We start from the raw sequence: 15,803 nt of genomic DNA, 5'->3' as shown, positions 1-15,803 counted from the left end.
CTCGGGATGACTAAACTTGGATGACATTACTCTGTCCCCCCTACAGGGCTTGGATCGATTTGAAGGTTCACCCACTATAAATTATCCCTGATTTCCTTCCGATATCCTTTACCTGGCTGAATAAGACACATATACAGGTAATCAGAATAATAGAACAAGTATCGGTCTATACTGGTTTAGCCTATTAAAATCGCCACTGACTGAATCAGGACTGGCGTGCCTAGTTGTCCCTTGAGGACCAGGCATTGTCCTCTATTAAAGGGATCATGTGTGTACATTGAAAAACAGTTCTGTTTCGTGCTATGAATTATGTGAATGTGATTGATATGGTAACAAAACGTGGTTTTAATACCTGTCTGAAAATGAAGTTTGAATGCTGGTATAAATTGTTCTCCACGGTCCATTTGGTTAAGGCTATCAAGATGCCTTTATAGATTCCACGTGATAGGGAATCTTTCCTTGGGAGTGTCTCTAGAGGGTTAGACATGGCACGGCAACCACTGGCCAAATGTAGAAGCTTTGTACTGAAATCCATCAGTTGAGTAAAACCTAGTCTCTCTAATCTAAGTGACTTGTCAGAATGTGGATCCGCATGTTTTACTGTTATCAAATTGTACTCCTTGATAAACTTGTATTTTTAGGTATAAATTAAATCTGTATAAGTGAAATGTATTTTGTTCTCTATCTTGCAGATTGTGTCTTCCTTCCTGTGCCCCCTCCCAGTATACTGCCCTTTGCCCTGACGAAGGTGTGGCCCCATTGGCCTTCCACCGAAACGCGCGTCGGCTTATGTCCCCAGGAAAATGACTATTGTCCCTTTTACATCAGGACCTGTAGTCAGAACCACCCCCCTGGATTAAAACATCCCGACCTGTACAATACGTGAAACCATCTTTGTGTTGTATTCGCCAGGACTAGATGAATGGATGTAGCATGAGTGGTGAATGAGATCAAATAGATTAGGTTTGTTGGTGATTGAAGTGAGTGAACCTGAATGTGTGTTGTGTGGCCGTTACTGGGTAGGATAGAACTTTTCTTATTTATTGCTTGCTTATTCATGTCTATTTTACTGAGGATCTATTTTGTACATATGAGACTTTAAAAGAAACTTTATATTTATATCACTGTTATTCTTTATATGAAAAAAATTATAATAAAAAAAGAAATATATTTTCAAAGATGAATTGTTTCGCTTATCCTTGATTTGACCATGTGATTGTTATGTGTTATGTCAACCCCTAGGTTAATCACCCCTTTACCTATATCTGTTGGACCCCTTTGTTAGGGCCTTTATATCCTAAGGCAGGGTTTTCGTTCTTTCTATTTGCACAGAATACTACATCATCTGATGCGAGTGGTGATGCATCATGTTGTCAGGCACCCTGGATGGATAGTCTGCTACATTATTTACCACTCAACGGCCAGTACCCAGCCCCCCATCCACTTCCTCTGGTGTTGGCCATGTCCGTGTCAGTAAGAGGGGACAAGTTACATTCACACCTGGCACCGCTAACCCTGCACCTGTCCCCCCTGCTGCACTCAGTGCTGAGTCTGTAGAGCTCCTGCACCAGCTTAGTGTGGGACAGACCGCCCTGCTCAATGCCTTCAGTGACCATGACAAGAAATTAGGGCAGGTGGTTGCCTACATGGAGGGCATACACTCTGACGTGGGTGGGCTCCACCGTACAGTCCAAGCTTTGTCATCCACAGTAGAAAGTCACACACAATGCCAGTGAGGAGCAGCAGGGCCACACAGTCTACACAAACACAGCCAACACACATTTATGATCAAACAAACACAACACTGATGTGCAAGTCACACGCTTTGCACACTCATAAGTGACCAACACAACAAGGAGGAGTCACACAGAACTGCATGGACACACCAACACACTGCACAATGCACAACTCACAACTCACACAGGTGCATACAATCATTTACACAGGGCAGGACAATCCAAACAACAGGCACACAACTCCTGGCTGACACATGTGTGGCTATCACAATCCAGGGGCACACACACATCCACACCCACTACAAAGTCACACCCTTCACACTGCACACCTCCTCACCACCCAAGAGCACACATCTCATGTAGGCCAGGGGACCAGGACTAAAGGTCAACACAGGATGACCAAACACATACACAGCTGGGCACATATACAGGAATAACACACATACATCATGACAGTACCCAGCCTGCATGCAAACCTGTGCACAGCATCACACCCTGTGCTGGCAGTGTACCCCATCTCTTGCACTGCAGGCACATGGTGCCTTTTCTCCTCCTGTATGGCATGGTGTGTGGTGTGATGCCCTCCCCTATGTGTGCCACTTGTGTCTAGCCATTGCGGGTCTGCATTCCCTCTATTTGTGTATGGTACACACCTCACATGTCTACTACTGACATGCAAGTCAGTTGATTTTGATGTCAGATGTCCCCTTTGTTTACATGTGAATGTGCCTCCCCATCCCTTTATTTGTGAGACTGTGCCTTGTGGTGCAGTTTTTGGGCCAAGAGTGCTGTTCCACTCTGGACATGGCCACATTGGTTTATGTGTGAGGTTCATCAGTGTGGATTGCCCTTGTGAACTTGAGCTGTGTGTGCTGCCCAGTGCTCTGGTGTAGCTGGTTGTGCTCTTGTATCCCAGAGTGGTGCATCCTGTTGTTGTTGTGTTGCATGTCTGTGTGTTGACTGTGGTGTAGCTTCACTTCCTGGGTGTGCTGTTGCTTTTGTGCTGTGCTGATTTGTGGTGTGTGTGTTTTGATGTTGTGTTAGTCATGTCTGTGTGTAGCTGTTGTGCTTGTTTTGCACACACTGCTTGTTGTACATACAGTGCTGTTGGTATGTGGGCTTGGCATTGCCTGATGTGCATGCCCTGATGTCCTTTGGTGTTTGTTGATGTGTGCTTTCATGTGCATGTGTGGTTTGTTTGATGTGGCAGTGTAGTTCTGTGCAGGTGCAATTTTGTGTGATATGTGTTATGTTGTGTGTGTGTTTAGTTCATGAGTGATGATGTTGTGCACTCATGTTGTGTTTGTACTCACATTGCCTTTCCACAGTTTGGCTGGCAGGGTATGTCTGCTTCTGTTGGGGTTCTGTGTGTGTTCCTGTGGTGTTTGCGTGTAGTTTTGGTCAGGCATCTGTTCAGGCTACCCTGTGTGTGTTTTATGTTTGTGGATACACCCAGGGTGTGTGTATGTGCTGGGAAGTATTGTCAGCCTTGAGTGTGTGTGGCACTGGTGTTGTGTGTTCCTTGTCAGCCACTGGCTGTATCCCTGGTTGTCTGTTGTGTGGTGCCGGGTGTGCATTGGGCTTGCTTGTTGGTGTGCATGGGGGTGCACAGAATGGGCACCTGGCCTGTGACTTACTGGTGTGTGTTGATGTGTGGTTGGGGGTGGTGTGTCCCTGTGGTCTCTGTGCTCTGCCCATGTCTTGTAGTGTGGTATAGAGAGGGGGGATATACCCAAACACAGTCACTGGGACCTGGGTTCTATGTGATACAGTTACAAGTGATCCCAGTGTAGGACCATAGAAGGACACACAAAGAGAGAATGTACAATTTAAAAAGACATACTTTCAAAAATATCGGATTACAATGTTGATTATTCACAGAGAATCCACAGAGAATCTACACAACACAATATGCGTATAAAACGTTACACTTTTAATTGGTAGGTTCAATATTCTTCAAATTTTGACCAACAAACAGTGCCCCGGAGAGGGGGTGGGGGGGGGGTTGGAAGTGCAAGGATACGTGAGGATCAGGAAACATCAAAAGTATTATAACACTGGTCAATAGGACCCAACTTGTTTAGAAACAATACGGAAAGTGTTGGCTCTCATGTTCAGCCACACTAAGCACATAAATGATAGTCAACATTCATAAAAACCTCACAACAAATAATCCACTTTGATCGTTATCAAAATGTGGACAGATGTGGGTGAAATAGAGTTCGTCGACGTTTCGACCCCTGATGTTCTAGGGAAGTTTGAAACCCTTAGGCTGGGGTCTTCATCAGGACAAAGACGAAGGAGGACAAGCATCCGTGGATTAGTGAACTTCACGGTTCAATAACTTCATGGTGTTGTTGGGCCGTAGCTCCAAGCGAGCGAATATAAAGAGGAATATATAGGGGTAAGTGCATTAACAGATAACGCCACCGAAGGCTGGTCATGGTTGGTTGTTCTATCGAATCACTATTAACGTGAAACGGGAAGGCCTCCTGACCAAGTCGGGGCTCGCGTTCCTCAGAGCTTCAAAGTGCCGAGCCGCAAGGTTGTCGGTCTCGTCATTGTCGGTCTCGTCATTGACGAGACCAACAACCTTGCGGCTCGGCACTTTGAAGCTCCGAGGAACGTGAGCCCCCACTTGGTCAGGAGGCCTTCGCATTTCACGTTACTAGTGATTCAATATAACAACCAACCACGACCAGCCTTCAGTGGCGTTATCTGTTAATGCACGTACCCCTATTTATTCTTTTTTATTTTTGCTTGCTTGGAGCTACAGCCCAACAACACCATGAAGTTATTGAACCGTGAAGTTCACTAATCCACAGATGCTTGGCCCCCTCCGTCTTTGTCCTGATGAAGACCCCAGCCTAAGGGTTTCAAACTTCCGTTAGAACATCAGGGGTCGAAACGTCGACGAACTCTATTTCACCCACATCTGTCCACATTTTGATAATGATCAAAGTGGTTTATTTGTTGTGAGGTTTTTATGAATGTTGACTATCATTTATGTGCTTAGTGTGGCTGAACATGAGAGCCAACACGTTCCGTATTGTTTCTAAACAAGTTGGGTCCTATTGACCAGTGTTATATTATTATTGATGTTTCCTAATCCTCATGTATCCTTGCACTTCCCACAACCCCCCCCCCCCCTTCCCCCAGGCACTGTTTGTTGGTCAAAATTTGAAGAATATTGAACCTACCAATTAAAAGTGTAATGTTTTATACGCATATTGTGTTGTGTAGATTCTCTGTGGATTCTATGTGAATAATCAACATTGTAATCCGATATTTTTGAAAGTATGTCTTTTTAAATTGTACATTCTCTCTTTGTGTGGGATCACTTGTAACTGTATCAAATGTCTTGTAGTGGCCCTGCCTTCTGCATTGTGCGCATGTGTTGACCGCTGCGGTGACGTGACCGGGAGCGGGACGTTGCTGTTAGATCGCGGTCCATGTGTGTCGAGGATGCAGAGGGGGGACTTGTTGGCAGGTGGGTGATGTTAGTGCAGTAGCAGGTACATGACCAGATGCATATGTAGGGCTGGGTCCATGGCGTTCATGACTGGGTGGTGACGACAGGCTCTGTGCTATGGCGCTCTGCTATTGAGTTTCCGCCGTCTCTGGATGGGCAGTACCTCCGCTGCGGTGCGTCTGCCTGTTTGGGCCACCCTAATTTGTGGAGCAGGGCGGACGTCATTCCCCACGGTGGTCAGTCTCCATTGGCTACCACCGCCGCAGTGATGGGCGCACTTTGATGGCGGTGCGCGTCGCTCCGCGGCAGATGGGAAATGACCTATGTTTTGCTATACTAATATGGCGGACGTGAGTTCCCCTGCTCACGGGCGGAAAAAGACATTTTCCCACCCCGCCAGCACCGCGGTGGTGCCACCGCCCGACATCCTAATGGACCCCTTAGTGTTTTGTAGCAGCATTATCATTGAGTTTTCATTGTCGTAAATATGCTGTGGCTCCACCTGGAGGTATATAAGGAAACAGTGGTTCCAGTGGAATAATACTGTGAATGCAATAGTATATCAAAAGCGCAATCGCAATACAAGGGTTATGTGAATGTCAAAGAGAGAGAACCAGAAACGCCAAAGGTTACTTAACATATAGGTCTGTATTAATCACAAAAATATATATATACCAGTAAACATATAGAAGTTTTTGCAGTGCAAAGTGTCCCAAGTATCATATCATATGAACCTAACAGTTGAGTGACATGTAGTGACAATATTTACAAGGTTTCACAAGTTGTATCTCAGGGAAAGGGAAATGATAAGTGCTGCGTGATTGGTTCACTTTAATCAATCGTGTCAACGGCATTTCGACCCACTCACAATGTGGGGTCTCATCAGGACCTATGATAGTAGGGACATCTAAAAAAGAGCAAAAGGTGGTGTAATAAGGAGAGTAGGACTATATGACAGTCCATTGTTAATGGATCAAGTGGGGCAAAATAGACATAATACCTGTCTTCGTCAATCGCCTAACTCATGTGGTTATTGTGCCAACTGTGAGTGAAAAAAGTGTATTTACTCACAAGAGAACCCAGTCGGGTTCTGGTGAAGTACAAGGAGAAAGGATAAGGGAGAGAATGAGAAAGAAAATATAAACAATGGTCTCATCAGATGGGAAATACTGCTGACTGTGTTGCACCTGCCACGCATAGTAGACACTTACCACTGGTGAGGGTGTGAGTCAGCGATAAAAATGTGGAACATGAGTCAATTGTAGGTCTGCATTGTGTAGAAAACTCAAATGAATTGAGTCGGTTGGATGCGCCAGGGATGTGGCACCCCTTTCTGTTTGACCAAGGAAGATGTATAAAATGAATGGAAATACTAACTTTAGCGACCCCTTGGTCCCAATGATGGTGGAGGGTAAAAGGTGCACTTCCAGCATGTTTCCTACCTTGTGCGAGTAGCACGAATGGTGCGCACTTACAGCAGTCTGCTTTAGTCTGTCTGCCGCAGGCGGTAATGGCTTGACCGGCGTGCACGAGGGATATAAGGATTACCGTAATAAACAGAGAACGTGTGCAGGCAAACTGTGGATTGCCGCAGCACGGATTTATCATGTTAGATGGGTACTCACCTATCCTTCATGTGTTGTGTCTGTCTAGAAGGAATGTACAAAGTGTAACTGTCACCCATCCCAGATCTGTATTGGAGACAGGCTGTCAGGCACACTGAGCTTTAAATGCAGGGAAATGCCCACTTACTAAAAGTTGCATTCCTAAAACACTAGTGTTAAATCCAACTTTAGCAGTAAGGAGGATTTATCATTACTATTCCAAACATATAAACCACGAAAAAACTATTCCTCCCTGATCAGAAACTTCAGCTTAAAAATGTATTAAGGAATTCCCAATCCTAGCCTAAGAAAGCAGTCGGCCTCAAAGTAGTGAAAAACAAAACAGGCTGTTTGTCACTACCAGGACATGTAAAACATTAAGGCCCATATCCTACCTTTTACTAACATAGCGCCCTGTCATTAGAGTTACTTAGGCCATATGTTAGGGGTGAGTTATGTGTAATAAAAGGGGAGTTTGAGGCTTGGGAAGCAGTTTTAAATGCCCAGTCGAAGTGGACCAATCTGCACTTACAGTTACATCAATCAGACAGATTTGAAAGAGTACTTATCTGGGTGACACAATTAGTGCTTCAGGCCAATAGTAGCATTTGAAGTACATGCCCTGAGTATAAGGTATACCACTTTTCAAGGGATTTGCCTGTACTTCGAATATTCCAATGAGGAATACACCAACGTCATCATGTTTAGGGGAGAAGTAAATGCACTTGAGCACTGGTGAGCAGTGAAAAAGTGCTCAGAGTCCTGGGGCCAATTAAAAGAATCAGAAAAAAAACACCTCAAACTTTGGTTTCTCACCTCATTTGCATTAGCCATCTGAGGGGCCTGTGGTCAGTTTGAATCAGGTGCTGAGTGTCGTATAAGTATGGCCTCAAGTTCTTCCGTGCTCAGACCACAGCAAAAGCTTCTGTCTCAATAGCACTCCACCTCTGTTCCCTGAGGAGTAACCTCTTGGAGGTAAAGGTTACAAGTTGGTCTAGGCCCTTCTAATTAAGTTGGGATAGTACCGCCCCTAAGCCATGCTTTGAGGCATCTGTCTGACCTAAAAACTCATGGGAGAAATCCAGGGCCTTGAGCACAGGACCTAAGCACATTTGCTTCAGGGAGTGTGGCATGCCACAGTCCAAATCACATTCCTAATAGTGCTCCTTCGAAGTCATGTCAGTCAAGGTGCCAACAATGGTGCCATATCCCTTGACAAGTCTCCTAGAGTACCTAAAAAGGTCTAAGGATGCTCTGACCTCAGCCTGCATTTTGTAGGGCAGCCAAGCCATGACAGTTTCTTTCTTGGCTTCATAGGGTTGCACTTTCCTCCAGCCTACCATCTGTCCAAAGTAATAACAGCCCTCTGCCCTATCTAGCACTTAATTTTCTTGATAGTCAGGCCTGCCTGTTGCAGAGCCTGAAGCCCTTCATGGAAGTAAAAATTAGGGTCCTTCCAGCTGCTAGTAAAGACAGCTATCTGATCAAGATAAGCAGCAGAGGAGGCCTCCATGCCAGCAAGGACCCAGTTCACGAGCCTTTAGAAGGCGGCAGATGCACTATTTAATCCAAAGGTCATCACCTCAACTGATAGTGGCCCTCTGGAGGGGAGAAGGCTGACCTCACATGTTCTCTCTCTGTTAGGGTGAACTGCCAGTACCATGATGTAAGATCAAAGGTATTCAGATACTGGGCAGCCCCTAAACGATCAATCAGCCCATCAGCCTGGGGACTGTGTGAGCCTCAGTCTTAGGGGTCCATTAGGATGTTGGGCGGTGGCACCACCGCGGTGCAGACGGTGCGGAAAGATGCATTTCTCCACCCGCGAGCAGCGGGACTCACGTCCGCCACATTAGTATGGCCAAACATAGGCCAATTCCCGTCCGCCGCGGAGCGACGGGCACCTCCATCAAAGTGCGCCCACCACCTCACCGCCGTGCGGAATGACGTCCACCCCGCTCCACAAATTAGGATGCCCCAAACAAGTAGACGCACCGCAGCGGAGAAACCGCCCAACCAGTGATGGCGGAAGCTCGACAACGGAGCGAGATACCAGACCCCTGGTCTGCACCACCCGGTCATGACCGCCATGGACCCTGCCCTACACGTGTTCCCGGTGCTGTACCTGCTAGATCACCAGCAACTCATGGACCGCCGTGTACGCCGCCGCAGGTACACAACTTCACAAATACAACACACAACACAAAATCTGACATAGGGTCCAAATCCACATCAGACACCCTGCTGCGGACAGGGACACATCCACAGGGCACCCACACATGACCCAACTGCCACCAAGTAACCCCTCTGCATCCTGGACAAACATCTTCTGCGATCATGCAGCAATGTCCCGGTCACGTTACCACAGCGGTGAACACAGGGGAATACATGCGCACAATGCAGGAGGCAGGGCCAGTCCAAGTCATGGGCAGGGCACAAACACCCCAGGGACACACCTCCTCCCATCGCACATTAGCACACCCCATGAAGGCACATGCCATGTGCTCCTCCTGTGCACCCCCATGCACAACAACAAGCCAGGTCAATCCACACCCTGCACCACACAACAAACAACCAGGGAGACAGCCACAGCAGGAGTGGCTGCACAGGAACACACACCACACAGCAAAGTAGCACAAGGCCAGGGAAACCACACACCACAACACCACCACACTCAGGGAAACAAACATGAGTACAAGCACCAAATGAACACATACAAGGAACAAACATACAAATGGACACACAGCCTGCATAGTCACATATACATACCACAGACTGACACACATACACCAAATGTCAACAGCAATGGGGCACAACAAATAGGAAAGCCAAAGTGGGACGTACACAAATGGAAGGCCATGGAGACACACAACAAGCATCTGCACATCACATGCAAGACAAGGAACACACAATACCCCCCTCAGATCATCAAACAACACATGGCTGGTACACTCAGTGAAGTTAAACCACAGGCACCACAGTGCAACAACACAGGGAGACAGCAAGGCAAACCAGGTAAAAAAACAAGGAACAAAGGAAGGCCTGGAAGTCAACCTGGGAACAGCCATACATGCATACAACCACCTCACAGGAGTACAACAGCAGCACAACACACAGGGCCTGTTGACACACTCCATGATTGCCAAACACCAGGAGGAATGTACACACATATCTCCCTCACACCAGCAGCACACAACACCAGTGACAAACAGACTCAAGGCTGCCAATACTTGCCAGTCCATACACACACAAACAAACACACACATTGGGTGCAGTCACAAACATCACACACACAGGGATGCCACTACAAATGCCTGCATAAAAACAACACACAAACACAAAACACTACAGAAACACACACAGAACACCAACAAAAACAGACATACCCTGTCAGCCAAACTATGGAAAGGCCAGTCAGTCAGTCAAAGGTACTTTATTCGGTTCATAGCAAAAACCATAAAAGTATGCTAAACATCAAAAGTCAAGACCACAGTTAAAAAACAAAAGAAGATTGTGCAAATTAGCAATCCATACAGTACATTATCATATGTTAAAATAAACACCGGCGGTAAAGCTGTTTTAAACCAAAAAAAATTCAGCAAAAGGTCATATGAAAAGGAAACATTAAAACAAACACGAGCACGAGTGAGGTGATGCCACACAGAAGTATTCGTAGACACGTGATCCTTGGCACCTGCGGTTAGGCAAGCGCTGGTATTGAGATTGAAGGAATCACTGTTAATACTCTGCACCGATCTATACTACATGTTTGACCCTTTTGCTTATTTGTATTAACTGTTTATTACTCACAGGTTGGCTCTGTAACCGCATATTTGTACTACTCTGTACTCATGTTGGGCTTAGCTGCCACCAATTTGTACTTATTGACCTAGTGTTTTATCTTTTTAACCATGCTCCCACATGTACTTCTCTTTGTAAAGCGCTCTGATATCTGCAAGGATCTTGTCCGCGCTATATAAAACTTTCAAAATAAATAAATAAATAAATAAACAATATAGGTAAGAGAGAGTAACTGCAAATATCATATAAAAACACCATTTGGGCATGAAAACAAATTTAAAAAGGAAACAGAGCGATCGATCAGAATTCATAAAATCACCACTACGTACAATAGGTCCACTTGATTTTCCTCTTAAGTCTCATGGCTATTGTCAGGACATTCAGTATGTTAAAAATCTCCCAAACATTCAACAACAACTGTAAGTACAAAAGGGCAGGTTTAACTTGTCTAAAGCCCTTATCTTTAATAAGCGGAATAAAGAACCTTTTACGGATAGGGCGAAAATGTTTGCAAAAGAAGATAAAATGCACTGTGCCCATAATAGAGAATCCATCTCAAGAACAAATCTCCAAATCTATCTCCTTAGTCCACCCTGGATGGTCTGTAAGGAGAAGGCGGAATTTGTTCAATCTAAACTTTGTCAATAGGAATCGATGGTTTGTGTTGTTAACAATTCTTAAATAGGGTTCTATTTCACTTGAGGTTATTAGCAACTGATGAGCCCTTACTGTTGATTTGCCCAGCTCCTTCTCTATGGAAAGGCAATGGGAGCATAGACACAACAGGAGTGCACAACCTCATCATTCATGAACAAAACACGCACAACTTACCACAAATCACACAAGAAGTGCACCATCACAGAACAACACAGCCACATCAAACCAACTACAGATGCACAGGCAAAGAAACTGAACAAACACTGCAGTACATCAGGGGATGCACATCAGGCAATGACAAGGTCACATACACACAGCACTGTACGCACAACAAGCAGTGTGTGCACATCAAGCATACCAGTCACACACAGACATGAGTGAAACAACATCAACCCACACAACACAAATCAGCACAGCACAAACACAAAAGCACACCCAGGAAGTGAAGCAACACCACAGCCAACACACATACATCCAAAACAACATCAACAGATGCACAAATCTGGGATACAAAGGCAGAACCATCTTGACCAGAGCACTGGGCAGCACACACAGCTGAAGTGCACATGAGCAACCACGACTGATAAATAACACAAGAACATCACATATAACCCATTGGGGAAATGTCCTGAGTGGCACATTTCTCCTGGCCAAAGAACTGCACCACAAAGCACAGTGTCACAAATTAAGTGATGGGGAGGCACACACATGTGAACCAAGGGAACTGTAGACATCAACGTGAAGTCTCATGCAAGTCAGTAGTGGACATGTAAGGAGTGCACCATACACAAACAGAGGGAGTGCAGACTCACAATGGGTATGCATCTAAAGCACACATAGGGGATGGCATTACACCACACACACCATGCCATACAGGAGGATAAAAGGCACCATGTGCCTGCAATGCATGAGAAACACAACCACATGGCATTGTGGAGTAGCAGGTCTGCACAGTCTACACAAACAGACTCAAGACACATGTATGACCAAACAAACACAACACTGATGTGCCAGTCACACACTCTGCACATTTATAAGTGAATAAAACAACAAGTAGGAGTCAGACTGAACAGCATGGACACACCAACACATTGCACACTGCACAACAGTCAACCCACACATGTGCATACAACCACATCCACAGGGCTGAACAATCAAACCAACAGGCACACAACTCCTGGGTGACACATGTGTGTGTTTGACAATCCAGGGACAAACACACATCAACACTTCCTACAAAGTCACTAAGCATGGGCGAATTTTGGGAATCTGGCTTTCGCGAATTTGCGTATTTGCGAACTCGCAATCCGAAAATCCGCGAATTCTCGCGAATTTGCGGATTTTTTTGTTTTTATAGTGTTCGCAAGGGTTTCTGCCAGTTCGCGAGGATTTTGTACCAGTTCGCAATTGCGAACTTACTTGTCGGCACGCAACGGTCGCGACTATGTCGTTTCTACGTCTGGTTCTTCATCACAGCTTCACAGCACCCTCTTTTTCAACACTGCCACCCTCTGTTTCACCCATGCCACCCTCTGGTACATCAATGCCACCCTCTGGTTCATCATCATTACTGTAGATTATGGGGGGGAAAAAGCAAGCACACCTGCCCTGCTTCAACTGACATGAATTAATTTGGGGTTGATTTATTAATGTGTCACTGTTTTAAAATTCCAGTCTGGCACCTGCTTCCTTATCTGTAATTTGCTTTCTGTTGCAGTACAATTTTTTTTTCCAGGACCAATGTGGCCTACTTGTAGCTATTCTATGATCCGGCTGTGAGGGTCAGAGCAGGGCCATACGATTGTTGCAACTAGCAACTGAACTCTGGAGGAGCCCCAGTCAGGAAGCACTACAGGGAATGGTTACTAATAATGAATTTGAACTTTTGCACCTGCTGAGTGCTTTCAGTTTAGCAAAACTCGTTTTTCTGCAGAACAGCAAATGTAATGCCCCAAACAAACTTACTTGTGAAAGTTGATTTCTAATCCAAAACTGATCCAAAGAAAGTCAAAAGGCCTCAAATCCAAAAAAGGGCAGGCAAATGTCAACCTGAGGAGTTATTCTGATAAAAATCATCATTTTCAGAAGGTCTATGCTGCTTGCTAGTGGATTTTTTGTGCAGAATTGCAAATTTTGTAATTTCGCGAGTGCGAGATTGTTGCTGCCCGCCGCACCTACATGTTCGCAATTGCGAACTTACGCCGCACGCAGCAAAATTGTATCACCAAGAAAAAAAATTCCGCTGCGTGCGAATTTGCGGATTTTTCGGTAAATTCGCGAGCGTTCGCGGATCGCAAATTTACCGAAAAAATCCGCAAAATCCGCGAGCGGAACGGATTTTCCGCCCATGCTTAAAAGTCACACACTTCACACTGCACACCTCTTGACGACCCAAGAGCACACATCTCATGTAGGCCATGAGACGAGGATTACGGGCCACCACAAGATGACCATACACATACACAGCTGGGCACACATAAAGGAATGACCCACAAACATGATGACATTGCCCAGCCAGCATGCAAAGCTGTGCACAGAATCATACCCAGTTTCCCCCTACCTGACATGTGAACAATGTAGTCAACAATTGAAAACCATGAAAATGAGAAATTAATTACAGGTCAAATTGACACCACAGGTACCACAAGTATCAGTGTCTGAAAGAACTGAAGTCCCTGTAACCTCTGAAAAAATATTAGGCGGGCAAAGACCTTGGCAATGTTGAAGTGCCACATAGAACATGGGGCACAGTCAACCATATGCACACACCAAAACAACTGTATTCAGTAAGGACACTGACAAAACAGACAACAGGAGTAACTGTCTTTATTCACAAATTGCACAGATGTGACAGTAGATCAACAGTAGACTAGAGAAAGGCACAAATTGCAGAGCATGTCCATGAGAAGCAAGGTCAAAACAGGAAGGCCCGTGGGCATGTCTCAGTGCTCAGCAAGTGCATGAGAGGCTGCCTAGGCTAGGTAAAATCAGGAATGCCAGTGGCCAGTTCAGGATGCACAGCCTATCCATGAGAATCTGCACAGGCAAGTTCAATAGAGGAAGGCCAGTGGCCAGTTCAGGGTGCACATCATATCCATGAGAATCTGCACATGCAAGCTCAATACAGGAAGGGCAGTGCAAAGTGCAGAGTGAGTACATGATAGGCTGCACAGGGAAGAGTCCAACACAGCAGAGCAACAGGGCCAGTGTCCATGGCAAAGTGCACAGCAAGTACACAAGAGGCTGCACTGGGAGGAGTCCAACACAGCAAAGATACAGGGCCAGTGTCCATGGCAAAGTGTGGAGCAAGTACATGAGAGGCTGCACAGGCTAGGTATACAGGAAGGCCAGTGGCCAGTTCAGGGTGCAGAGCATATTCATGAGAATCTACACAGGCTAGGGCAGGACAGGAAGCCCAGTGGGCATGACAATGTATAGAACAAGTACATGAGAGTCTGCACTGGGAGTGTGTGCGACTGTATCCTTCCACGGGCATCAACCCAGACTCGGGGGAACAATGGGGGATAGGTGTGTGAGGGGGACTAGCACTCACACTTGGCTGTCAGGCAGACTGGGAGCAGGCTGTGTGTCGGGGACAGCCAGAGCACCTGACAGCCCTTCCTAGGTGTACCCTTGCCATGCACCACCTCCTTAGTGGGCACAGAAACTGCATGCCTTGCTTTGTGCGAAGCTTTAGGGACAGTAGAGTCCTTAGCTGGGGATGCCTCTGAGGCATGTGAGCCTGAGGTCTGCTTCTTAGCTTTTTGGGCCTTGTTTTTCCCTGGCGGGCTTTTGTCTTTGCATTCTGGGCTGGCTTTGCTCTTCTGTGGGGATGGTGTCTGCGGACGGGACCGCTTGGGTTGTTTCTGCTGGGTGCTTTGTATGCTGTATCGTGACTGTGAAGCATGTGAACCGTGGTCACTATCATCAGACGTGGCCAATAACTGAGGGGTGGACAAAGGCCCTGGAGCAGGAATGGGAGTATATGCCTGTTGAAGGGCAGACATCACTGTGGATGACAACGCCTGGGCAGTACGATGCAGCCCACCCACGTCGGAGTGTGTGCCCTCCATGTAGGCAACCACCTGGGCTAATTTTTTGTCATGGTCACTGAAGGCATTGAGTAGAGCTGTCTGGCCCACAGAAAGCTGGTGCAAAAGCTCAACAGACTCAGCACTGAGGGCAGCAGGGGGACAGGGGCAGGGGCAAAGGTGCCAGATGTGAATGAAACTCGTCCTGTCTTACTGACACAGACACGAGCAGCACAAGAGGAAGTGGATGGGAGGGTGGGCACTGGTTGCTGTGTGGTTGAAGATGATGCAGAGTCTCCATTCCCTGTGCCCGCCAACATTGATGTATCCCCGCTGGCATCAGAGGATGTGGTACTTTGTGTCTCAGGCAGGGATTCCTCCAGCATACTCCAGTCCCCCTCTGAGGCGCTGGTGACATCTGTGTCACTGGGCTCCAGCTCAGCTGTAGTGCTAGTCTCACTCCCACTGGAATCTGGCTCCTGTCCCTCCGTGACCACTGGTG

Source organism: Lissotriton vulgaris, chromosome 2_1 (genome assembly GCF_964263255.1).
Source record: "Lissotriton vulgaris chromosome 2_1, aLisVul1.2, whole genome shotgun sequence".
Classification (NCBI taxonomy): Eukaryota; Metazoa; Chordata; class Amphibia; order Caudata; family Salamandridae; genus Lissotriton; species Lissotriton vulgaris.
Note: the sequence above shows the minus strand (reverse complement) of the source record.